At 37.5% G+C, this 25425-nt stretch overlaps 2 long non-coding RNA genes across 2 annotated transcripts in view; one reads left to right on the top strand and one right to left on the bottom strand.

The window, feature by feature from the left end:
- Positions 1-25425, top strand: part of LOC123586740 — a 360359-nt gene that overhangs the window by 31046 nt on the left and 303888 nt on the right. The gene's annotated exons all lie outside the window — the stretch shown is intronic.
- Positions 539-17255, bottom strand: LOC123586741. The gene is made up of 2 exons (XR_006706919.1): positions 16714-17255; positions 539-847 (listed from the first exon to the last, which is right to left on the bottom strand). It is a non-coding gene; the product is annotated as an uncharacterized LOC123586741 (long non-coding RNA).

The following is a 25425-nucleotide window of genomic DNA, read 5'->3' as shown; positions in this document are numbered from 1 at the left end:
AGGCTCCTGGCTCTGAGCTGTCAGCACAGAGCCCCATGTGGGGCTCAAACTCACTGACCGTGAGATCATGACCTGAGCGAAGTCGGATGCTTAACCGACTGAACTACCCAGGTGTCCCTACATCCCAGAGAATTCGAATGAAGGTCACCAGCTGAAATTGGTGAAACCTGGATTCAAATGCATATTCTTATTCACTAAATAATATTACTTTACATTAATAATTAGCCTTTCATCCATTTTAATCCCCCTCATTGTAAATTCTTTCGGAATTTTGGAGTGTTGCAATGCATATTTTCAATCTTTCTGACACTTCCCTTCTTCTGCACATGGTTTCTAGCATAATGCTTTGTATTTGGTTGAATCTCAATAAATATTTGTTCATTGAAGAGAAACATATAAGGACTACTTTTACCATGGATTTATATTTTGTTTTCTCATATTTTTTTGAAAAGTGTACTTTTTTCTGTAATAAGAAATGACTTATTGAACTACCTCAGTGATATGAGATTTTCAGTCTATGAGTGCCTTAAAAATGTTATCAAATGTTTTACCTCAGAAATATCGAGATATTCTCAACTCTAGGGCACTTTATTGATGTCGTCATATGATAGACTTTGAATGTATACAATAAATTTTAGGCAAAATTCTCTTCACGGCAAAGTATGTTTACCTTATCATAGGCCAGTGAATGTTTGTTGAAAAAAATTAAACTGTTTCCATGGAGAATTAGCAATCTGCACAAGAGAAAAAAGTTTCCATGGAGTCTCCAATATCTTGAATATTTTTCTCAGTCTCTATGGTCATGATTTGATCACTGTAGTGTTGGGACAGAGGAAGGAGTCTGAAACTGAAGGTGATGAGAAAGAAGAAATGAATATTAAAGATGTTCATATACTACAAGTTCATTGTGTTTTTTCATAAAAAGAAAATAAATGTCTAGTTTTTGTTTGATAGAAAAAAAAGAAAAAAAGATGAATGAATAAGACCTGAAACCATAGCGGTGCATCTCTGCCAAAGATATTGAAAATGGGGATAATCTCTGTGTACATCACGATTTTTAGTGTCAATTGCCAAATAAAACCTTGATGTTTTGTTTACTTCGTCTCTTTACAACCTCTTACTATTCATCATTACTGTAGGAACAAAATGTTGTATTTATCTGAAAGTTAAAATGGACATTATCTGTGGTATCACTGAAATATTCTACAATTCCATGTCAGCGTTTCATCACGCATGATTAAGCTTATCTTATTTCCCCAGAGGCCACTGTGGCCTCTTGTGTTCCAGGGTAACTATCAACAAAAAGTTATAAACAATAGCACAGAACGTTGCCCTGGCAGATAAAATACTCTTCCCTCATGAGTCTGATTTCTAAACTGATTCACCTTGGGGCTTGACTATGAATTGGGTGGGTGGGGAGAACTTTTGCCAAAATGCCTTTCCAAATTAAGTGAATACATTAGGCTATTTAGGAGGGTCAGAGAGGTGGGGGAGAGGGGAGGAGAAAGAATTAATTTATAAAAACTATCTTAGCAAGATTATTTATACATACACAAACATGATTAATTATTTAATTTCAGCTCTTGAGTTAAAACATTACAGACTCTTAAAGACTCTCATATAACACTTTGCATTGAAAATGCTTTATGGGGGCACCTGGGTGGCTCAGTCAGTTCGAGCCCTCTGTTGGGCTCTGTGCTGATAGCGTGGAGCCTGCTTGGGATTCTCTTTCTCCTTCTCTGATCCTCTCTGGCTTGCACTTTCTCTCTCTCTCTCTCTGTCTCTCTAAATAAACATTTTTAAAAAAATAAAATGCTTTCTAGGTAGTACTACATTATTTGTGGATGTGCCATTAATTCACACATGGACCATTAACTCTATTCTAATGCCAGATATTCTTGTTGGATTACTTCCAGGTGGTATGCATCGTTGTAAATAATTATATAAGTAAAAATTAGCTTATCATCTGGATAGTGGAGAAAATCGTATTTATATTTATATTTATATTCACTGAGATTGGTCAAGCTCCTAACTTCATCTCTCCTACCCTTAACCATCTCCATTTTCACCATCAGATAGAAAATCTTGATTGTTAGTCTTGCTGGAATGACTAGAAACTTTCTCATTTGAGGACACCAGAGGAAATCCTTACTTGATGATGACAATGCCACCCGACTTCCCTTTGAAAGACATTATGATAAAGCAAAAATTCAGAATTCATAAATAAAATGAAATCTGATACATGTTCTTGCTCAAATGCTATCCTTTTTAAAATGACATTTTAAAATAATATTCCCTTAGATAGCTCCTCAAAGCTGCTTTTTAAAAAAGAGGATCCACAGATGTTCAATGAATTCTGTTTTTATTTCCACTGACATGCCGTCTGGGAGTAGAAATGGTGTGCCATAATGACTGGCTGTTTCTTAATTCTTGTAGAAGAATGCCTTTTCAGATTATCAATACATTTTTCCATTCTTTGAACTAGAGTGACATACATAAGGATTAAATTAATAATTTTCTGTAATTGCTTTTGTTTTAGACAATCATTTCAAACGTTTTTGCTAAATACATTTACCACAGTTTTTTTTTTTTTTTTTTTTTTTTGAAATTTGCATTCTCCTTTTATGAAATTCCACTGCAGGGTAATTCAACAAATGTGTGCCTGTTAAAGGGTTGTGACTGTGGGCAGAGTTGTACATTTTAGCTTTGGTATAAATGGTTTTGCTATATTTGGTAAGAAAGATGTAAAAAGAACCTTGGACTTTCCCTCATATGATACAGAAAAGAAATGAAAAGTTTAAAAAAATTTAAAAAGAAAACCATCCAAACGGACTTTTACTGAGTCAGAGGCTATCTGTCAGGGTTTCAGAGCAGTGAGAGCTCAGTCACACAAGATACCTTGTCTGTGAGGTTAGGCAGTGTCCTTCTCACTTCAAAGCTGATGAAAGTCAAGTGACCCAACAGGTAGGCTGGCAGGAGAGTTGTGTTAAGACTTCATCTGGTGCTTTTATATACTTCATTCTAGACTCTGCTGTCATTTCTTTTCCCGTGAGTTACGCAAACAAAACTTTAGATCAATGTGAAAGACTTTGAATTTCTACATTTCTGGCAATTGAGGTAATCCTTGAGAAAAATGTTAATCAAAGTGTGAGAGTTTGTGATATTACTAATCAAAGAATAGTAATGAGAGTATATAGGGTATAGGTAGAAAGATATTATTTTGTATAATAGATTTATTACAGCTGAGTTGGCTGTAAAATATATTTCTATGAAGCCAACCAGTAGGATTTCCCTACTGATTTCTGTTTTTAAGTGAGTGAAATATTTTTTCACTTATAACATCTCTTGAAATGTAATGAGATAAGAACTGAGCATCTGGTAACATGTTGGTGAGAGAGTGGCTAATGTGACTTTTGTTTACCAGAGCACTAGTTGAAATTTTCTCTGTGGGGTACTGTAGTTCCAATTTAGCAGTTTATTTTGTTGCGGCACAATGTTCCAGTATCTCATTTCAACCATCAACTGCTTCTCTGTTCTTCTTTTCCGTCTCATTTTGTTTATATTACATTTCAGAAATAGTCAAAATTCTCAAGATTTTCTTCTTTGACCACGAGTAGAGTGACAAATAGGCCCAAAGCAAAATCAGATTTTACCAGTAGGTCCTGTGTTGGTCAGGCTAATGACTAACAGAGTGGCACCCACATGGTGTGTTTGAAGAAGATACTGAGAAATACTCTTTGCTCAGAAAAGAGATCTCACTCACTATTCTGTCATAGTGTCTACATCCCAGAAGTGAGATTTTATTTCTTTGAATCTGGAAGGACCTTTAACTTGTAGTCTGTTCTTGCTGTGGTTCAAGTGCAGTTACTCCTGGAATGAACTCTTGTTTGTTTGTTATTTTATCAATATCGACAACTCTTACCCGGTGGAGATGAATTGAGAACCCTTTGAGACTAAGACATTCTAGGAAAGGGGAGGTAATTGGCTTGAAGGACTATTTTCATGATTCTTTTATGAATATTGCAATTGAAGGTTTTTAATTATATATTTTTTTGGATGATGGGGGAAAAAAAGCACCCTGGAGGGCTTATAGTTGTTTTTTTAACATGTTGTTAGATATATTTTTTTAAGCAACTACTTTTGCAAGAATGAGAAATGATATGTGGCAGGAAATAAAATGGAATTGGTCAAAATAATTTCAGCCAACTCACAGTTTAAGGTCTTCCCCATTTTATTGCTTTTTAAATGTCATGTCATAAAACCAAAGGTTAGAGGTACTCTACGTGGAGTAAATGCTCTAATTAATCTGATTTGGATTTACTTATAGTAAGTGTTGACTAGGGTTGATTTCTTCCGAGGATTTCCTGCTTTGATTTTGTGGTGGAGCCTACTGGGTCAAGAAGCTTAACTAACACTTTTCCAGTGTGTTATAATTCTTTGTATTTCTCTTACTAGTTTCCTTAGTCATTTCCTTGTTGGAAATGAAAAGCATTTGGCAATCATGGAAATAATCTATCTGATCACAATCTGCCTCATGGGCTCAGGTAGAATGAAGGAAAAAGTGACTATGTCATTTTGGGGACTCCACCGATGAAATTGTTGCTATGTGTACATTAGGAAAGTAGTTACCTGAAACAGATTACTCACCTGGAGGAGCCTTTAAACTTATCTGAAGAGTCTATTCTAGGAGATCCAAAATTTAGCAATTGCCTTAAGTTGTCACTTAAGTTGCCACTTCCCTAGTTCTTGATTTACATAGACTACTACCTCTTGGAAAAGTTGATTTCAGTGGTTTCCCCACCTAAAATGAGCTTTCTCAAAAGTGACAGGAGTTTATTTATTTATTTTTTTTAATTTTTTTAACGTTCATTTATTTTTGAGACAGAGAGAGACAGAGCATGAACGGGTGAGGGGCAGAGAGAGAGGGAGACACAGAATCGGAAACAGGCTGCAGGCTCTGAGCCATCAGCCCAGAGCTCGACGCGGGGCTCGAACTCACTGACTGCGAGATCGTGACCTGAGCTGAAGTCGGACGCTTAACCGACTGCGCCACCCAGGCGCCCCTGGAGTTTATTTTTTAAATAAAATTGTTGAATTTACATGACAATAATAATTTTTCAATTTTATTGTCACTCGTAGAATGACTCATGACTAATAGTGGAATTTAAGTATCCAACTGAAAAGTCATGTGTGAAATTCTGGCTAAAAAACAGGTTTCCAAAGAAATGCTATAGTGGTAATGGTGATGATCGGGATGGTGCTTGTGTTTGGAAAAACTATATGCAAAAGCAACATTTAAATAATTGACATTTTTGTATACGCTTAATTTAGAAAAGAGTTTTCAGATATTATAAAAGTATATCATTGGATTTAAAATAAAAACTATTTTTGAGGGACCTGGGTGGCTCAGTTGGTTAAGTGCCTGACTCTTGGTCTCAGATGAGGTCTTGGTCTCAGGGCTATGAGTTCAAGCCCCACATTGGGCTTAGCACTGGGGTGAAGCCTACTTAAAAAGTAAATCAGGGGCGCCTGGGTGGCTCAGTTGGTTAAGCGGCCGACTTCGGCTCAGGTCATGATCTCGCCGTCCGTGAGTTTGAGCCCCGCGTCGGGCTCTGTGCTGACAGCTCAGAGCCTGGAGCCTGTTTCAGATTCTGTGTCTCCCTCTCTCTGACCCTCCCCCGTTCATGCTTTGTCTCTCTCTGTCTCAAAAATCAATAAACATAAAAAAAAAAGTAAATCAATAAAAATAAAATAAAACTATTTTTAAAAAACCTTAACCTGTTATATATTTAAAAACATTTCTTTATGTAGCTGTTTTAAAGTATATTTATTTGAATGAATGAGTTATAAAGATTTTGAAAAATCTATATTAATTGATATTAATAACTGTATTTATAGCTCTGACATTCTGTTATTTTATAATACTCTTGATTTTAATGTCAATTTCTGGATGATACAGATGTCATTTTTATAACAACTTACAGTTTAAAAAGTTATAGCCAATTATCTTTATAGGTATATCTAATCTATCTTGTTTCAATTGCAGGAAGCATATAGGATCCAAGTCTAATTTGTTCTTGAGTATAGAGCAAGATTACCTACATGTGAATCTGAGCAATAGCACTTAATATCGGTATGACTTCAGACAATGTAAACTGTAGCTAAGTTTTCTCATCTGTAAGTGGGTTGACAATAGTATCACTTTCACTGGCTTATTGTGAGGAATAAATGTGTTGATTAATGAATTACCCTAAGCTCCTGAGACTGTGCCAGGTACCCAGTAAGAAGGCATTAAACAATTACCATTATTGATTATAAAGAATATATTGCTGGAGTCATAGAGGTCTGAGTTAAATTCCCAATCCTAGACTTATTAATTAAATGACATTGGGCAAGTTAGCAAACCCGTTTGATCTCAGTCTTAACATAAATCTAATGGGATTGCTGTATTAGGTAAGCGTATCTCATGTAACTTATTAGCACATGTTTTGGCACGTTTAGATGTGTGATAAATGGTAGCTCAAAAAAGAATGTAGTTAAAGGCAGATGGTAAAACAGTTGCAGGTAACTGTAAAATACTGGATTAAAAAATCTATATAAAGACACTAGAAGGCATTTAAAGTAAATAGAAATGTGTAACTGGCAGGGTTTTAAAAACCTGTTACTGGAATGTGTAAGAATTGCGTTTACAGCTTATGGTCCCAGGGTGAGACCCAACTCTCACAGATATGGCTGTGGAAATAAATTGCAGCCTTACTAGCTAATGAAATCAAGATCAGAGTTTGGGACTGGGAAACAGCTAGAAATTTAAAGGAAAACTTGGACAGCACAAAACTTAGAAGTAAGACAAATTCAGAGCATAAACTGTCCAAATCCATGGTTGGCTGCTGAACTACATACGTACAGACAAGAGGCTTGATGAAAATTAAACAGACGCTAGAGAGAAGTCTGAAAAATATAAGTATTTAGATCCAGATCTGTGATTTGGATGCTTTTCTTAACTGAGTGCAATTTTCAACTGTGCACAGCACAGGTGGCAGAAAGCTGAAGCTGGGCGGATTTGAGATATGATGATACGGAACCCCAATGCAGAATAGCAACTGGAAAATAGGGAAGAGTCCCTACAAGCAAGAAATCACAGAAAGTGAGTCTAATCTCTGCCCTAAGTTTTGGCTTAACAGAGAATTTTGTGGCAACAGGGAGTCTTACCGGGATCTGTAAGAAAGAAGTAAGAAACCACAGGCTGTGTTCCATAGGGGGAAGCTATATTTTTAGTTAAATACCAGGCAAGTTAACTGCCTAGGAAAATAAAGCTCCAATAATTCTCAGAAGAACAAAACAGCACTATGAATACCTATATCATATTGTCTACAATGCCAGTTTTCAGCCCAAAATTTATAAGATGTGCAAGAAGACAGGAAATTGTGACCCATACTTGGGAAAAAAAGGTAGCCAATAGAAGCTGACCCTGAGATGGCCCAGGTGTTGGATTTACTAGATAAAGCCTTCCAAGTAGGTATTATAAATATGTTTTAAAGATTAAAAGAGGGGCACCTGGGTGGCTCAGTCCGTTAAGCCTCCGACTTTGGCTCAGGTCATGATCTTGAGTTTCGTGAGTTCGAGCCCTGTATTAGACTCTGTACTGACAGCTTGGAGTCTGGAGCCTGCTTCAGATTCTGTGTCTCCCTCTCTCTCTCTCCGCCCTTCCCCTGCTCATGCTCTGTCTCTTTCTGTCTCTCAAAAACAGACGTTAAAAAAAAATTTTTTTTAAACATTGAAAGAAAATATATTCAAATATTTCTTGACAGGGAAGTGGTAACTATATAAAAATTAAGTTCTAGACCTGAAAAATAAAGTGACTAAAATTTAAAAAACTGCTAGATGGGTTTAACAAAAGATCAGAAATGGAGTAAGAGATAATTAGTGAATTCGAAAAAGGATCAATAGAAATTACATAAATATAAGAACGGCGGGGGTGGGGGGGGTGGGAGGAGATTAAAGAGAAATGAACAAAACCTCAAAAACTTCTGGGGCATTCCGAAGCAATCTAACATATGGAAGTGGAATTCCATAAGGAAAGGGAAGAGAAAAGAATCAGAAAAAGTATTTGAAGAAATAATGGCCAAAACTTCCTCAAATTTCATGGAAAACAATAATTTATAGTTCATGAAACTCAACAAACCTAAAGCAAGATAAACAGAGAATGTTACCCTCATAGTCATGTAGGATAGGGGACAATAATATTAAGAATGGAGGTGGGGCTCCTGGGTGGCTGTTGACTGAGAGACCGACTTTGGCTTGGGTCATGATGTCATGGTTCATGAGTTCGAGCCCCACATTGGGCTCTGTGTTGACAGCTCAGAGCCTGGAGCCTGCTTTGGATTCTGTGTCTCCCTCTCTCTCTGACCCTCCCCTGTTCATGCTCTGTCTCTCTCTGTCTCAAAAATAAATAAACATTAAAAAAAATTTTTTTTAAATAAGAAAAAAATGTTAATCCTATGGGACTTTTTGCCTGTTGTTTTACAGTCCTTCCTAAAGATTAAGATATAAAAGGAGGAAGCATAAGGATCATAAAAATACCCACTAAATGCCCTAATACTAAGAACGAAATAAAACCAAACAACAAATACTATGGAGTAGAACAAAGCACTAAATTAAAAAAAAAAAAAAAAAAAAGAATAGGGAGTACATGGAAAAAAATGGATAGATGAGGATAAATATCAACTTGTCTACAGGCCTTTCTCTAGTTTTCCCTGGTGTTTAAGCTAACTGACATTTTCGAACCCATAACACGTAGGGTGTGGAATACCAGGAGGCTAATTACTTCAGATTCATTACCACATTTACGTCATATGTTAATTGACGTAGCTAAGGTCAACTCCTCTCTTTCTTTGTACATTTATGTATATAGGTGTGTATTTATGTGTCTGTGTACGGGTGTGTCTGTATATTATTGGTATACTTTAGGAAATATGATGATTTCTTCAATTGTGGAGGAAATGATATATATTTAACATATTAATATACATATATAATATATATTTTTATATATTTCATCCATAATTGAAGAAGTCATATTTTCTAAAGGTTACGAAATATACAGCTCTTCTAGAGAAAGATTGATGCTATTAGTAAATACTAAGATGTGTGATTTAAATGGAATTTAGATTTAAATGTAATTCTATGACTTTGTATATATATATATATATACACATGTATATATATACATATATATGTGTATATATATATATGTATATATATATATACATATATGTGTATATATATATGTATATATATATACATGTATATATATATGTGTGTGTGTGTATATATATATATATAAAGAAAAACCAACATAAGTACAACTCCTGGCAATAACAGTCTGTGTGTATATATATAACCTAAAGTTATATATATAACTTTTAAAGTGGGTTTTTCTTTATTTCTTTTTTTTTTTATCTTTGGGAACTAGTACAGCAAATTCAAATATTTAAAGAAATCAACAAAGATAATATTTATAGAAATATTTAGAATGATTATAATTTCCTACTAGCTCTAAATTTTTTTCCTAACAAATATGTAATATTGCATTGTATATACAGGATACTGTGCCTGCCAGATTCTTGGTCATGAAATATATAAGTTGTGATTTTTAAAAAAATGTTTGAGGGAGAGGGTACATGCACAAGTGGGAGAGGGACAGAAAGAGAGAGGGAGAGAAAGAATACCAAGCAGGCTCCTCACTGTCAGCTCAGAGCTCAGTGTGGGACTTGAACTCACCAAATGTGAGATCATGACCTGAACCCAAGTCCAGAGTCAGATGCTCAACTAACTGAGCCACCCAGGTGCCCCATGATTTTTGTTTTTAAGGTTGTTAAACCTATGATGGGGAAAACATGCACTCAAAACAATTAGGAAAGTTCCAAAGTATGTAGACAAGCATTTGTTTAAACATGAAGTGCTTAAAGCACCTGCATCAAAACTACCTAGGGCACTTAATAAAAACACAGATTTCTTGGCTCTAATCTCTACCTACTGAATGCCAGTCTCTTGAGGTGTGGTTTTGGGGTTGTACAGTTTGGAAGCATCCCCAGCTGATTCCTAATGCTCTTCAAAGTGTTAACACTGTGAATCTACAAGGGTAGGGCAGTGAGAGATTTTTCCAACACGGACTGGTTAGCAGACAAGATGGTGCTTCACTTGGGCCGTAAGTGGAAGGATAAGTTGAGATGAGAGTAGAGGATATTCCAAGAGGATACAGGAGTGAACAGCACCAAATTTTATCTTTTTGTGAAAGAATGAGTCACAAGAATGATTTGTGTCAAGTATAAAAGTTTAAAAGGATAAAAAGATCAAGGATAAAACTTTAAAAAATACTGGAAAATTGGGTTGGTGTCATATTGAAAGGGCCCATAGTTTCTCTTCATAGATAAAAAAAAAGGAAGGAGTATTTTGTACCCGCTAACAAAAGGCCTCAAGGATCGAAAGTACTTTTAGAACTACTTATGCACCTTTGTTTTTGGTAGCTTCTTTCCCTTATATACACATACCATAAACTTTTGCTGTATTTATTTCCTCTTTTATTTATAAAGATACTGTAATATAAATACTAAACATCCTACTTATCCCAAATACTTCTTCTGTAACCATTGTAGCATCTACTTAAAATTAATCTAATTGTCTTATATTACTAAATGCCCATATTCAAATTATTTTCCCCATACTGTTTTATACAGCTATTTTTTTTCTCCCCAAAACAAGATCTAGTTAAGAATCACTCACTGCACTTGGTTCTAAAGTTGCTTTCAATTTAGAACACTAACCTTCCTGCCCAACTGCCCTTCTTTTTCCTCTTATTCCCGACATGGTAGCTTTTGAATTGTAACTAACAGGACTAGAGAGAGTTTACCTTTTTCCCCCCATTCAACCATTCATTTACTCATCCACTCTAATTTTTTTAAAAACAGTTATTTGTTGAACCACTTTTGTGTGTTCAACGCACATGAAGCTGGACATACAAGAGAACAGCAGTGTCTTCTCTATCGCATATCAGGAATTATTTTGAAGGAAACATTGTTTTTCTAATGAAAATAGAAGTACTGAGAATGTCATAAAAAATACATGCACACATGCACACACATACCCGCATGTTAAACAGATCACAACAAACTTTCAGAGTATAAAGTAATTTTTGCTTATGAAAACTCTTTTTCAGAGTTTACGATACATAGCCACAACATTTCAATTACAAGAATCCAATGATATGATTTTCTAAGTTGCAACTTAAAAACCCAAACTTGTGGTTAAAACCAAGAATGAGATTCCTCTAACTTAGGCATCTAGATTTGGAATCTAGACCAAACAAGTATACACAACAAGCAAGACTCATTCAGAAATGAACATCACACAAACACAGTTCTGTTCCAAGTGTGGGAAAGTATCAGGAAGTTGGGAGAGTTTCTTTTGCTCTTAGAGCCTTAACTGAGCTCGAGAAGAAAAGCCAATGGAGGGATCCTGGCAGAGGAGATGGCAGGGACTGATTCAGAGGGAGTTTATTTCTGCTGTTAAATAATCTCCTTTTTATGTAAAAACATTTTTAAAGATGTTCAAGAGTGCTTAGGCATGTCCTTGGAGCTATTCTGTCCTTCGCCCATCTGGGCCTTTATGGAGCTGCCTCGGGAATGGGCAATGGGAAACCTTCCCTGGGAAGGTTTTAAAACTGGAACTGAGAAAAGTATACCATTCTCTGAGTTTCTAGAATTTAGGACATAAGGCTTGTGACGTGTCAGCCCCGTGTTTCCCAGCAGGGTTTCAGAGAGGAGGAAGCTGCTTTGCAAAGAGAAAGAGAAAGAGGGAAGCTGTCCTGAAGAATGAAGGAGAGAGTCTGGGGGTGTTTGAGTCGTCTATGGTTCCACTGTTTACCAAAGATCACCCAAGCACCTTCTTGTCCTCGTGTTTCATGAGATACAGCCCTTCCCAAAGCTGAGCATAATTTCCATTTTAAAAAAAGTCCAATTTGAGTTGGGTTTCTGTTTCCAAAAAATCATTTTATTTTCACCTAGTTCTCTCCAATTGTTTGGATGTTAAATACAAATTAATATAAAACGAACATTGGATAACAATAATAGCAATGACTATTTGTATAATGCAATATGCCAGGCACTATTCTTTGCGTTAACTTATTTAATCCTCAAAATGATCCTATGAAGTAGATGCTGATATACTTCCAATTTACACAAGATGCAAGATTAAGTAATTTGTAAGTTAAGTTTATCCATATTTGTATTGGTGTCAACGTTAAAACCAGAGTCTGGCTCTGCCATGCTGTAACCATTATGCTTCTCTGCATGATTGATTCGGTGTGCTTCCTTTCCTCCTTACTGTCCTTCTTTCCTACTCTGACTGCAATGCTATCTCCCCATTTTAAGAAAATGTTTATCTATTTATTTTGAGAGAGAGAGAGTGTGTATGTGAGCATGAGCGGGAAAGGCAGTAGGAGAGGGAGAAAGAGACAGGCAGTGAGGGGGAGAGAGAGAGAGAGAGAGAGAGAGAGAGAGAGAGAGAGAGAGAGAGAGAGAGAATCCCAAGCAGGCTCCATGCGGACAGCACAGAGCCCAACACAGGGCTTGATCTCACAAACCATGAAATCAAGAGTCGGATACTTCACTGACTGAGCCACCCAGGTGCCTCCATCTCACCATTTTTAAATGAGCAAATAAAATACAAGTGCCTGGTTTGAAAGCAACAGCCCTGTTTCATAAGTTTATGTGTTTGTGATCTCCACTGTGCTTATTCTCCTCTTCTACACTGATTAAGTCTGTCACTTCTCACCTAACAAAGTTCTGATACAGACTGTTCGGTCTGGGAGATACAAGAATAAACCAGGCACAAAAACTCACTTTGAAAGCAGTGCCAAGTAGCTGTATGAGTATTCTCAGAAAGGAAAACTCATCAACTAGGAATTAGACTTCAGTAGAAGATAATGTTCTCTGAATGTCTGGGACTGTTTGGTTCCAGACTAAGAAATTTCCTACATTGTTTAAAGATATTTTAACTTTTCAAAAAGCTTATCAGTCTCACAGTCTCGCAGTCTCTCTCTCTCTCTCTTTCTCTCTCTCTCTCTCACACACACACACACACACACACACACACACACACACACACACACACAGTTATTACCTCCCTTTATTCCCCAACAACTGGGAATTGCCACAACTCATGCATCACCAGAGATTTGCTATAATGCCACTGACGTCTTCTAGTAAAATCTGCACGATCTTGTCTGTATCTTGTGGCCAGACCTTTTGTTGCCTGATCAATTATATTATTTCATGTGATGCTCCCTATACAAATCATTCTTCAGTTTTTATAAGGTCTTTATGTTACAAAATATATGATCATAAAAGATTTGTTTCAAACAATTCTATTCCTTGAATATTAAAGTGTTTAGATTCCAGGGAGATATTCTGATATTCACAATATAATTGAGGGTGTAAACTCAGAAATTTTCTTTAGAAGTGATCTTCAAGGAGGTGTGTGTGGGGGGGGTAGTGGTGGTGGGGATTAGTACCTTTTAAGTAAATTATTTTATGAACTATTGAGTATGGGGCCTAATTTGCCTAGGAACTTGTGTTTCTTTGAATATTTGTGTCAAATTATTAGTGCCTCTAAAATGTCATGATCGTAGTATACTGAATGCTTATGCATAGGTATTTTATAAAGAGTTGCTTTTTATTTTTTGAGATCGTCTGTGAGGATATATCTGTTGACATCCTTCTATGTTGGAATCACTCCCTATATAAGAACAGTCACCAATAGGATTTGTTATGTAGAAAAGGCGAAAAATAGTAGGTTAGGGAATGAGATGATTTCTACTCAAAGCTGGAAGATAAGGGCCTTGCTGAAACTTAATTAAGATAACAAGGTGAAGCTGGAGGTAGTTAAATATCATTTACATGCAAACAATCTGCAGTTATGTGGCAATTACACGGCAACCTAACTGAAAAAAGAATTTTTGTATAACAGGGTTGCAAAGGGGAACAAGTTAGCTTTTAGGGGTGGTGGAGATAAGTGTTCATTATCTTGATTGGCCTGATGGTTTCTAAATTTGGGGGTTTTGTCAAAGAAGATAATATTTTCAGGGGTAAAATATTGAGTTACATGATACCTGAGTATTTTTCAGAACAGGCTTATCCGTGTTCTTTAGGTGTTGAGTGTCTTAGGTTTTCCCTTGAGCACCTGGTGGGCTATCTCTGCCCTGAAAGAGGAGGAGATTCATTTGGGCCTTTTGGAGATTTTGAGTTTAGCACTTTTGCCTTCCATTCTCAAGTCAGTGATTATCAACATCACCTGGGAAGGAATCGGCCCTTCCTGTGATTTTAGCATATTTTATCCTCATTGTTCCCATAGCTCTTCCATGTCTAGAGAGGTGTGAGTTTTAGTAATTTATCTGCTTTTCCCAGTTGTTGTATGAGTTGACTTGCCATGACCCACCACATCCTTCATGGCACGGAAGTCCTGCATACTGTGCTTAAAACCTCATTTTGATGTTGTGTGTAATGTTGATAGTGTATCTGATGTGAAGTATTTCACAAGAAGTTTCTGTCTGCAACTGGGAACATAATTGTATGTATGGCCTATGGGCTGAGTTTCCTCATACATTAGTGTTCTTGGTGTCGTGTTTCTTCTAGGGCTGGGTACACACACCTGGGGGTCTGCTGGGGACCTGCCTTCTCTCTGTTTGCCACAGGCCCCACCACACCCCTGATGTATCACGCTGCACTCAATCCACACTCTCTGCGACCTGCCCGGACCCTGTAGTCTTCAGAATTTGTGATCTTTATCTGCTCTGGTCCAAGAAAATAATATCCATTCTGTCTGTGTTTTAGCATCTTTGTGCAGGTGATCCTGTCATCTTGGAGCTTCTGGAATGTTTAAGTTATCATCACAGTCCATCTCCCTAGAGACATTCTGGTTTATGTTTTGAAGATTATTCAGAGTGTCTCTATGAGTATCTGTGCCTTTTTTTCTTTTTTTTTTAATTCACCAATTCTCTTTCCTTAACCTATAAACTCTTGGTTTGAATTTAGTGCCAGGAAAAATTCTTCTTTAAAGAGTTGACATGTTTCTTTCTGTGTAATAATGGCGAAATGGCAGCCACCTGATTTAGTATCTACCTATCATGTATTGGACCTTATTCTGAGGACATACAAAACCAAATTTGAATGTTAGTAGCATCAAAGTGTTTTATTATAATAAAAATGTTTTTTGTTTGTTTGTTTTTTGTTTTTTTTAGTTGTCTGGAAATTTTCTCCTTTTCTCTCTTATATCTTTTGCTTTAATCTACTTTGAATCCTTTTGGAAAGAGGAGGGATGGACGCCTAGATGGCTCAGTAGGTTGAGCATCCAATTCTTGATTCGGCTCAGGTCAGAATTTCACAGTTGTGAAATGGAGCCCCCGTCAGATTCTGTGTGGAGTATGGACTTGCTTGGGATTCTCTCTCTCCCCCCCTCTCTGCCCCTCCCCTGCTTGCACTCGCTCTCTCTCTCTCTCTTGCTATCAAAATAAATAAATAAACATTAAACAATAAAGAGGAGGGATATAAGTCATTTGAAATATGAAATTACATTAACAAAGTCATTTAAATATGAAATTACATAAAAAGTAATTTGTGTAAAAATTTAACAAGTACACTTAATATAAATTTGAGTTGGCTTAATTCTCATGCAGAGCAACAAAAATTATGCATATCTTTAAATGCTAATTAGCTGAACATTTTCTTAAGGCATATTTGGTTATAGGATTGAATTCTACTCACATTTATGAATTATTTATAATTCCCAAGGTAAACTTATTCTTTTTAAGAAAAAAATTTTAATGTTTATTTATTATATAGAGAGACAGAGAATGAGCAGGGGAGGAGCAAAGAGAGAGGGAGACACGGAATCCAAAGCAGGCTCCAGGCTCTGAGGTGTCAGCACAGAGCCTGACATGGGGCTCAAACCCACAAACCATGAGAGCACGACATGAGCCAAAGTCAGACACTTAACTGACTGAGCAATCCAGTCACCCCCAAGGTAAACTTATTCTTATAACAAAACAAATAGAGCCAACATTTGTTGTCTGTTTATCTCTGAATGTATCATTTTCCTTATTCTTTAGAATAATCTTGGGAAATAGAAAATATCCATAAGGAAACTGAAAGAAAAAATGAATAGTGTCTTAGAGTTTAGGATACCCCAGTTTGTTGCATTACACTTCAAATGGAGCCAAGATTATTCACTATTTATACCTTGGTGGAGAGACAGAAATTGCTTTCTATTATGATTTGTTCAAAAACAGAAGACATCTGGTATAAGATTGTGTTAAAATCATTTGGCTGGGGAAAAAAAAAGATCCATTTTAAAAGCCTGCCAGATGGTTGACAAAGAATGCCTTTACTGATTGGTAGGACAATTTTTCTTAACTATTGGGCTGTTTCTGAGCACAAAATGCTCAAATGAGCAGAGAGCTTCAGAAAAAAAATATAGCCATACCACAATGGCTCAGTAGGAGTTAACCAAACTTTTCAGTTCTCTACGAAGTATCTTAAGAGCACAGATTTTTCTGAGTGGAAGGAGAATATAGTACTTTAGATTTTAAACTCCAAATCTTGATATAATACACTGTCACTAAATTTTAAGCATCAAGTCGTTACCAGTTTTCACACTTACCTGAAAGGGAATGTGACCCACGAAGAATAACGAAGCATGTGATTATCTTTGATCAAAGTTCCTTTTAGAATCTTTTGAGGTCGATGGCCCTTTCCGTGTGCAACTTTGGTTGATGCTTTTTTTTTTTTTTTTTAATTCACCCTGGATTGATTTAAAAAGGAGAATCAAACAAGAAGCTGCTGTTTTCCTTCGTTTTGGCAGGAGCTAAAAAGGAGGATCTTACTGTTTTTTCTGAAAGCCTTGAATCTAGGCATTGTTTGCTGGCTTTCTGCTCTCCCAAGTTTCAGCTTCTCTGGAAGCTTTGCCGGCAAAACCCAGACCTGTCCTGCTACCTTCTCCATGATCAGGGCAGAGGCAGCGGCTTTGTAGTCAGAGCTAAAGTCTAGTCTTTGTCCTGAGGTTACTGCTATGGGCTCTGGGTAAATTACCTAGTCTGTCTATTTTAATTTTCCATAGGGTTGTTTGAGGACTAAATGAGAAAATGTTTTGTTAAATATTCAGTAAGTGGTAGCAATAGTAATAAGGATAATCATTATCTGCCTTAATGACAAACGTCCATCCTTCCCTATTTACCTGTTCTATTAAGATACATAAATACTTCTACCAAAGTATTTGGTAGAATCTCTAAATAGGATTTCTTGCTCCTGTATGAATCTCTCCTGTGAATACACAGATTTGAATGCCTGTCCTATTTCTGTCATTAAATACTGTCTGTGTCTATCTTAGCTTGGGCTGCCATAACAAAATTCATGGACTGGGTGGTTTAAAACACAGAAATTTATTTTCTCATAGTTCTACAGCTGCAAGTTGGGGATCAAGGTGCCAGCTTTGTTGGTTTTTGGTGAGTACTCTCTCCTTGGGTTACCAATGGCCACTTTCTCACTGTGTCCTCACATATGGGAGAGAGAGAGAGAAAGAGAGAGAGAGAGAGACTCTTGGGTATGTCTTTTTCTAAGGGCACTAATGCCATCATGAGGACCCCACCCTATGACCTCATCTAAACCTAATTACCCCCAAAGTTCCTATCTCTTAATATTATCACATTAAAGGTTAGGGCTTCAACATATGAATTTGAGGGTATACAATTCAGTCCACAGCACTGTCTGAGTACAATGGCCATTCCCTCTTTACCTTTGTAAGTTCTTAGTGCTCAGGGCAGTGTTTCCCAGGGAACAGGAAGTTACCACTTGTGCTCTTGCCTAATTAAGTGACCAGTTCAATCTCTGAACTTCTCAAAGTGACACAGGAGCTCTGCCAGAGTAGGCTGCAGACACCATAAGTCTGAAAAATCTTAAGGCCATAGGATCACCTGAAAAATACGAGACAACACTTTGTGTGGTGGTACTTCAGGGAAATGACTTGAGGTGTGATCTCCAACTGGTGTCCTGCTTGGGTGAATGCCCATTCCAGGCAGTAGAGTGTAGCAATTAGAAGCACAGACCCCAGAGTTCAGATGGCCTGAGTATAAAGACCAGGTGTGCCACTTCTAAGCAGTGTAAACTTGGGCCTTAATTTTCCATCTGTAAAGGGTAATAATAGTAGCTTCCTCAGAGGATTGTTGTGAAGATTCTGTGACATACACTCACACACACACATACACACACACACACACACACACAGTCTCTCTCTCTCTCTTTCTAAAAATGTTTATTTATTTTGAGAGCGAGAGAGAGAGAGAGGAGAACAAGTTGGGGGAGAGGCAGAGAGAGGGGGAGAGACAGAATCCCAAGCAGGCTCCGCACTGTCAGCACAGAGCCCGACATGGGGCTCCATCTCACCAACCAGAGATCATGACCTGAGTTGAAATCAAGAGTCAGACACTTAACTGACCGAGCCACCCAGGTGTCCTCTCTCTCTCTTATACTCCATGCTTAGAGCAGTCTCTGGTGCACAGTAAGTGTTGCATAAATGTAGTGGTTATTACTGGGGAGACACAACTTTGAATATTTATGCAAATACACTTGCATAAATGTAGTGGTTACATATATGGGGAGACACAACTTTGAATCTGTGTCCGTGTCATCAGTTTTCCTAAATACCTACAGAGGGGACCAGGACCTGGTTTGCTGATGTCAGACTGACTCCAACTGACTAACCACATTGCATTCTTTTTATTATTATTATTTTATTATTATTTGAGAGAGAAAGATAGCATGCTGTGTGCAGGCGAGTGGGGGAGAGGCAAAGAGAGAACCCCAAGCAGGATCCACGCTCAGCATGGAACCTGATGTGGGGCTCGATCCCACGCATGTGAGATCATGACCTGAGCTGAAATTGAGTCAGACACTCAACCGACTGAGCCCCCAGGTGCCCCGCATGTTCCATTCTTGAGCATCTTTCATCAGTCTCTTTGGACAAAGGAAAAGGAGTTAGAATTCAACTCTAGGCTCTAGGATTAAAATAAATGTATAGTTTTCTGTCTTATTTGTTAGTGAACTGATTAGTGTATATACACAATTGAGGAATTTATCCAAAGGCTAAGCATCTGATTTCAATTTATTCTACCTTTATGAGCTTTTTTTTTCTCTCCCAAGAATCAATATAGGCAGGACAATTCTAGTTACTGGCGCAAATATGCACTGTTATCATTTTATATTGTTAGTCAACACATTATGGACATTTACTTGCAAATGGAACATTTATAGATGGGGAACAATAGAAAAAGCTTGATCTGGACTATTACATAAGAGTGTGTGGTAGCAATAGCACTGATTTTTTTTTTCAACGTTTATTTATTTTTTTTTGGGACAGAGAGAGACAGAGCATGAACGGGGGAGGGGCAGAGAGAGAGGGAGACACAGAATCGGAAACAGGCTCCAGGCTCTGAGCCATCAGCCCAGAGCCCAACGCGGGGCTCGAACTCACGGACTGAGAGATCGTGACCTGGCTGAAGTCGGACGCTTAACCGACTGCGCCACCCAGGCGCCCCACTGATTTTTAAATAAATATGTAGATGGCTAAGAAACGGAAATACATGCTGGTTGCTATTCGATGTGGTTATTCCTACATCTGCTTAAAAAGCTGCCCAGCAGAACCTGTACACTGTGTGATTATGTTTCTAATAGCAATAGCTACTTTTCTTTAAACTTTCATTAATAAATAGTTATGTGCAAGGCATTTTACATATGTTATCTTTGAAAAAAGACATTTTAGCTGTGCCAGGATGTCTGCTCAGGATGTAGGGGGAGATTTTACTCCACTCTTCTGACACCTGTTGAACTATAGCATTTAATTATGCCAGGGGTCATTGGGAGAAACCCTCCATTATGAATTTATCTGTAACCATAAATTTACATCGAAGTAAAGTAGTATCCTCTGAGCAAAGCTGCCTGCATTGATGCCTTCCTTTTGAAATTCAAAGGTGTTACACATTTTTAAAAATATTTATTTATTTTTGAGAGAGAGAGAGGCAAAGAGAGAGAAGGGAGACACAGAATCCGAAGCAGGCTCCAGGCTCCAAGCTGTCAGCACAGAGCCCAGTATGGGGCTTGAACCCACAAACCGCAAGATCATGACCTGAGCTGAAGTCGGGTGCTCCTCTGACTGAGCCACCCAGGTGCCCCAGGTGTTACACATTTTTAATTGACTTATGCAAACTTCATTATAGCTTGCTTGTGGGAAAGAACATTGAGACTCCTGAGAGTGAATTCACTTTGACCACAGTAGATGTGACTAGTGGGTAAGGCCCAGCCTCAGGGTTGAGAGATTGAAGGGAAACACAGGTGCTGATGAAGGTAGCTGACACCGGAAGCACATAATTCTAGTCAAAATACTCGAAACCGAGAGCAGTGTCTGTGTTATTAAGTCAAAGCCTCATCACATTTGGCACCTGGGTCAGTTTTGTCATGGAGCACCTTCTATCTGAATCTACTTTTTAAAGAAGGTGCATTTATCAAGCCTCGAGGAATTACAACAGCCTAAGGAAGTTGCTAGGAGCCCTACCCCAGCTATGGTGGAGGTAATTAGGACCCCAGATTTAGTGACTGTGACACCAACGACTATAGGAGCTCTTGGTCTGATTGAGTCTACACCTCTGAAGCTTGCTTAATTTTAACAGGTGGTGAAATCCAGCTTCTGCTTGAGGGAAAATGCAGAGTTGGCACCTGGAGATAATCTCTGCCAAGTATTATTATGGCAGATGGCCACTACAGCAAGAGCTATACCATTGCATGGCTCTAAAGTCACTTTGTGCCATGAGTGACCTTCTTCCTGGATCACCAACCTCTCCTGTTGTTCCTCTTTGCCTCCTTTTAGCTGAATGTAACCCAGAGCTACCTCTTTGTACTCTGTGGGAGTCATAGTTGGAGCGGGATCTGGAGACACGCGAATTCTCAGGTGGGGGGAGAATATGGCTGTCTGAGGGAAACCAGGGTTCAGAGAAGTCAGTATTTGAGCCAGAGGTTTGGAATCCTCCTCCCTGGTGAGCACATTCAGTCTCGACTCCTCTTGTAACTGGCAGGGACAGTCAGCACCAACCCTAGACCATGAATCAGCCATTCTGGAGATGCTTAAGCTTAAAGGGCAAGGGGAGGCAGAGCCTGCAGAGGAATGGAGGCTTTAAATAACTTCCCCAATGTCACAGAGTTTGTCATCGTCTGAGCCAGGATTTGCCTAGGCAGCCTGACTCTGGAGGCTGTGTCTTCAACCACGCAGCTGGCTTTACACCTAGGCCTGTGTGAGCCTGAGACCTTTAAATCTGCATCAAGATTCTCTTTGTAGTGTGGAAAGGGGGGATGCTTTGGGTCACAGTCTGAATGTGGATTCTGCGGACAGTTTCAAGGCTTGGTACTTTTGCTGGTGGCTTAGTTTATCTTTTTCTTGGGACATTAAATAATCTTCTGAAAAAAAATTTATGGCTTTTTCCAGCAAGAACTCTGGCCACAACCTTATGTCATATTAATGAGAAAAGGCCATGATATGTGTCAATACCAGCTTGAATACATGTTGGACCATTTGTTGTCAGAATCACAGGACTAAACTTCACTTGTCAGTGTGTGCCCCAAGATATGGGCATAGCAGACACCCTTTTATAGGGAGAATAAAAAGTAGTATTGGCAAAAATCAAGGATTATCATGAATAGATCCTTGAATCTCAGAGCTGAAATGGTGCTCAAAGAGTAGCTTAGCTCTCCTAACGTTAGATCATGGCTGGTTCAGAAAAGTTAGCTGGCAGGAATTAAATCCATATGGTGCTTATGATTAAACGCACATTTGTTGATCGTTGATCTTTGGGGCACCTGTTGGTGAGATCCAAATTTCGTGTGGCTGTCAGCCACGCGGAGAGAATGACGGGAACAGTATGTGAGATCTTGATCCTACTCGACATGTTCTCTCTGGTTCTGGGCCTTATAATGTCTGAGGCAGAAACTCTGATTTTAAGTGTTTATAATACTGGCTGACTAAGGCACTGGGAAATTTTTTCAGATTAATACTGTTATTTCTTATATCCTGAACAAAGATGTCTTATTTGAGACATTATGTCAAGTGTCGTTATTTCATTTTCCTTCAAAGATGATTAAAATTCAGTCTATTTTTAAACCTGGAGGGCCATTGTAATTCATGTTCATTGATTTTGGCAAGCATTCTCCTACTGTTACGATTTTCCATGTACTTACTTGGTACTTTCCAACATGAGAAGCAAAAAAAGATTTGATATTAAGTAAACGTGTTCTTGAGTCACATGTACAGCCACACACACACAAAATCAGTGGAACATTTAGGTAAATGAGGGCTTTGTAACTGGGCTTGATCTATTTATAATGGGTGCATGAGACAATTTGAGGTCAAATACCATGAATGAGGTAGATGATTTTTAGCCCATAACAAAGAGCTTTTTGATGTTGATGATTTGAGAAGGACTTCATCTGGCTTCTTGCCTGTTACCTTAGAGGAGTGATAAAAACTAAGAAGATAAACCAGGTATGAATGACTAGTGATACTTCCAGATATTAATCACAAGTGACTCTATTTATAGATCATTTGGAATTAGCTTTTCATTATTGATTTGGAATTAGTGATGGTATTCAGTTCAACATTTTTATTGTTATGTTACTTTACCATTTAAAGGCCTTACCATTTTGGCTTAACGTATTCAAAGATTAATTATAATAAATCCCGGCAAGCTGAAATAATGACTGGTTTCCACCTTGATTATGGTCGGTAGTGTTGAATAATTGAAAAAAAATCTGAGAAGTTAGTTTTATAGAAAGAATAAGTCAAAATATTAACCATCTTCTAAATATTTGACTGGAAATCATAGCACATGTTAATATTGATAGGGGATCGTTCAGCGCAAAGGCCAAGAAAGAATTCTTGAGATGCTGTATGGTGCAACTTAGTAAGTTTGTTTAAGTAGCACGGGGACAGGACCCATGGGCAAAACGAGCTGCACTTTTACTGTATGAAGCTGGTGGTTCTATGTTTAATGCTCAAGGGGGAGAGGATGTGCAGCAAGTATCAGATCATAAATGTCTTCTTTCGATTTTTACTTGTAAAACTACTTTTGCGAGATTTCTCTGGTACTTATTCAGTCCAATGTTAATGGTTGGTGGGATGTGCAGTCAGTCATGAGACCCTTTAAGGTTGTAGCAGCCAGAATGTGTTTGATCCTTATTGGAACTGTGCAGGCTATAGATCAGCCTTCTGGGCTAACGGTGAACATTTTTCTGCTTTTAACCCTCATCAATATGAGTCCCTCCCATTAAAATTCTTATTATTTTTGCACTATCAGATTTTATATAAGATTAATAAAAAGTATAGGAAAATTGAGCTGTGACATGGTTTCCTGATATTATGTACTCTAGGTCAAAATGTTCTTTAAATTCTTAAAACATCGTAAATCTGACTCATCAAGATATCGAATGTACTTTTACGAAAAGGGCACAATTATTAGATTTTTTAAAGATACTGCACTATTTAACTTCTTTCTTCAGGCTACTGTAATGCATTAAAATAGACCTCATATCTTGATATTTGATTTGCTCTATTTACCTCAGATTACCTTGATTATTAAGTAAATCAAATAAAAGACTAATATGTTCTGGAAGAATAGAAGGTGAATGAAATCAGTGAAGATGGATAGTATCTATGAATAAAAATTTTCAAGGCATCAATTTAGTTTTTTATGATGACAAAGAGGTGGTGGTTATATTCTCAAGTCAAATCATTACAATAAAATTTCTATACATTTTCTATGTTTAAAATGGGAAACTTCTTTTTTTTTTAATTTTTTTTTTCAACGTTTATTTATTTTTGGGACAGAGAGAGACAGAGCATGAACGGGGGAGGGGCAGAGAGAGAGGGAGACACAGAATCGGAAACAGGCTCCAGGCTCCGAGCCATCAGCCCAGAGCCCGACGCGGGGCTCGAACTCACGGACCGCGAGATCGTGACCTGGCTGAAGTCGGACGCTTAACCGACTGCGCCACCCAGGCGCCCCTAAAATGGGAAACTTCTTACAAAAGTCTTATTGATGTTGTTACCTTTCACATATCTGGCAAACTCAATCACCAAAATAAAAAGACATGTAAAAATAAATAAGAAAGACTTTTGGCTAGACAAATATAGTAACACAAATTCCACATGTACTCTCACTTATAGATGAACATTCGAGCTGTAACTTAGAAGCATTTTCCTTCCATTTTGCACTCAGAACTACCCTTCTCTTTTTTTTTTATCCATCCCTCAGAAGGTTAGAAATGGGAAATGAAAACAGAGGAGAATGAAAGCTGACAGAGGCACATAAAATGCCTTTAGTAAAAAAGCAATACCTAGAGCTAAGCAGGAAAAGAAAGACCTAATAATAAACATTATCTATTGATGATGATTATCTATCTATCTATCTATCTATCTATCTCCTATAGATCTTCAATAATTTTATGTATTAACTTGGTCAGGCTGTGGGACTCAGAAATTTGATCAAAAACTAGTCTAGATGTTGCTGTAAGGGTATTATTTAGATGAGGTTAATATTTAAATCAGTAGACTTTGAGTAAAGCAGATTACCTTCCATAATGTGGGTGGGCTTTATCCAATCAATTGAACACCTTAGAAAAAAAAAAGACTGATATGTCCCAAGGAAGAGGAAATTCTGACAGTAGACTGCCTTTGGATTCAAGCTTTAATATTAACTCTTTCCAGAATCTCCAGCCTGCTGACCTGGACTTTGGACTTGCCAGCCTCTACAATTACATACCCAACTCCTAAAATAAATATCAGTCTCTCTCTGTGTATTTATACACATTCTATTGGTTCTGTTTCTCTGGAGAACTCTGATAAATCTATCATCTATCTATCTATCTATCTATCTATCTATCTATCTATCTATCTATTTACAGCAGTCATAAAAACCTAAAAGGAGTTTTGGGAAGGTGCTATTTAACATAGAAGTTAAAAAATGAGAAGACATTTGAAAGGCCTATTTTAACTATAAAACACCATCCAAATTATTAGCAAATAGTTTTACCTATCTCAGAAGGAACTGAAATTATCAATGAATTAAATCACAGCATATTAAGCTAATTATAATAAACATCAAAGAAATATCATTTTCATTATTACTACTCAAGGAACATCATCATATGACCATGTACTTGAATTTTTTAAAACTTTTGATTTTATTAAGAAGAAATTTGGCTTTTTTTGGCTAAAAGTATATGAATGCAATCATTTTTATCACAGATGATTTAATTCATTCTTAGTCCATATAATGTG

The sequence above is a fragment of the Leopardus geoffroyi genome, chromosome C3 (genome assembly GCF_018350155.1).
Source record: "Leopardus geoffroyi isolate Oge1 chromosome C3, O.geoffroyi_Oge1_pat1.0, whole genome shotgun sequence".
NCBI classification, from domain to species: Eukaryota; Metazoa; Chordata; class Mammalia; order Carnivora; family Felidae; genus Leopardus; species Leopardus geoffroyi.
Note: the sequence above shows the minus strand (reverse complement) of the source record. Positions and strands in the feature narration are given on the sequence as shown.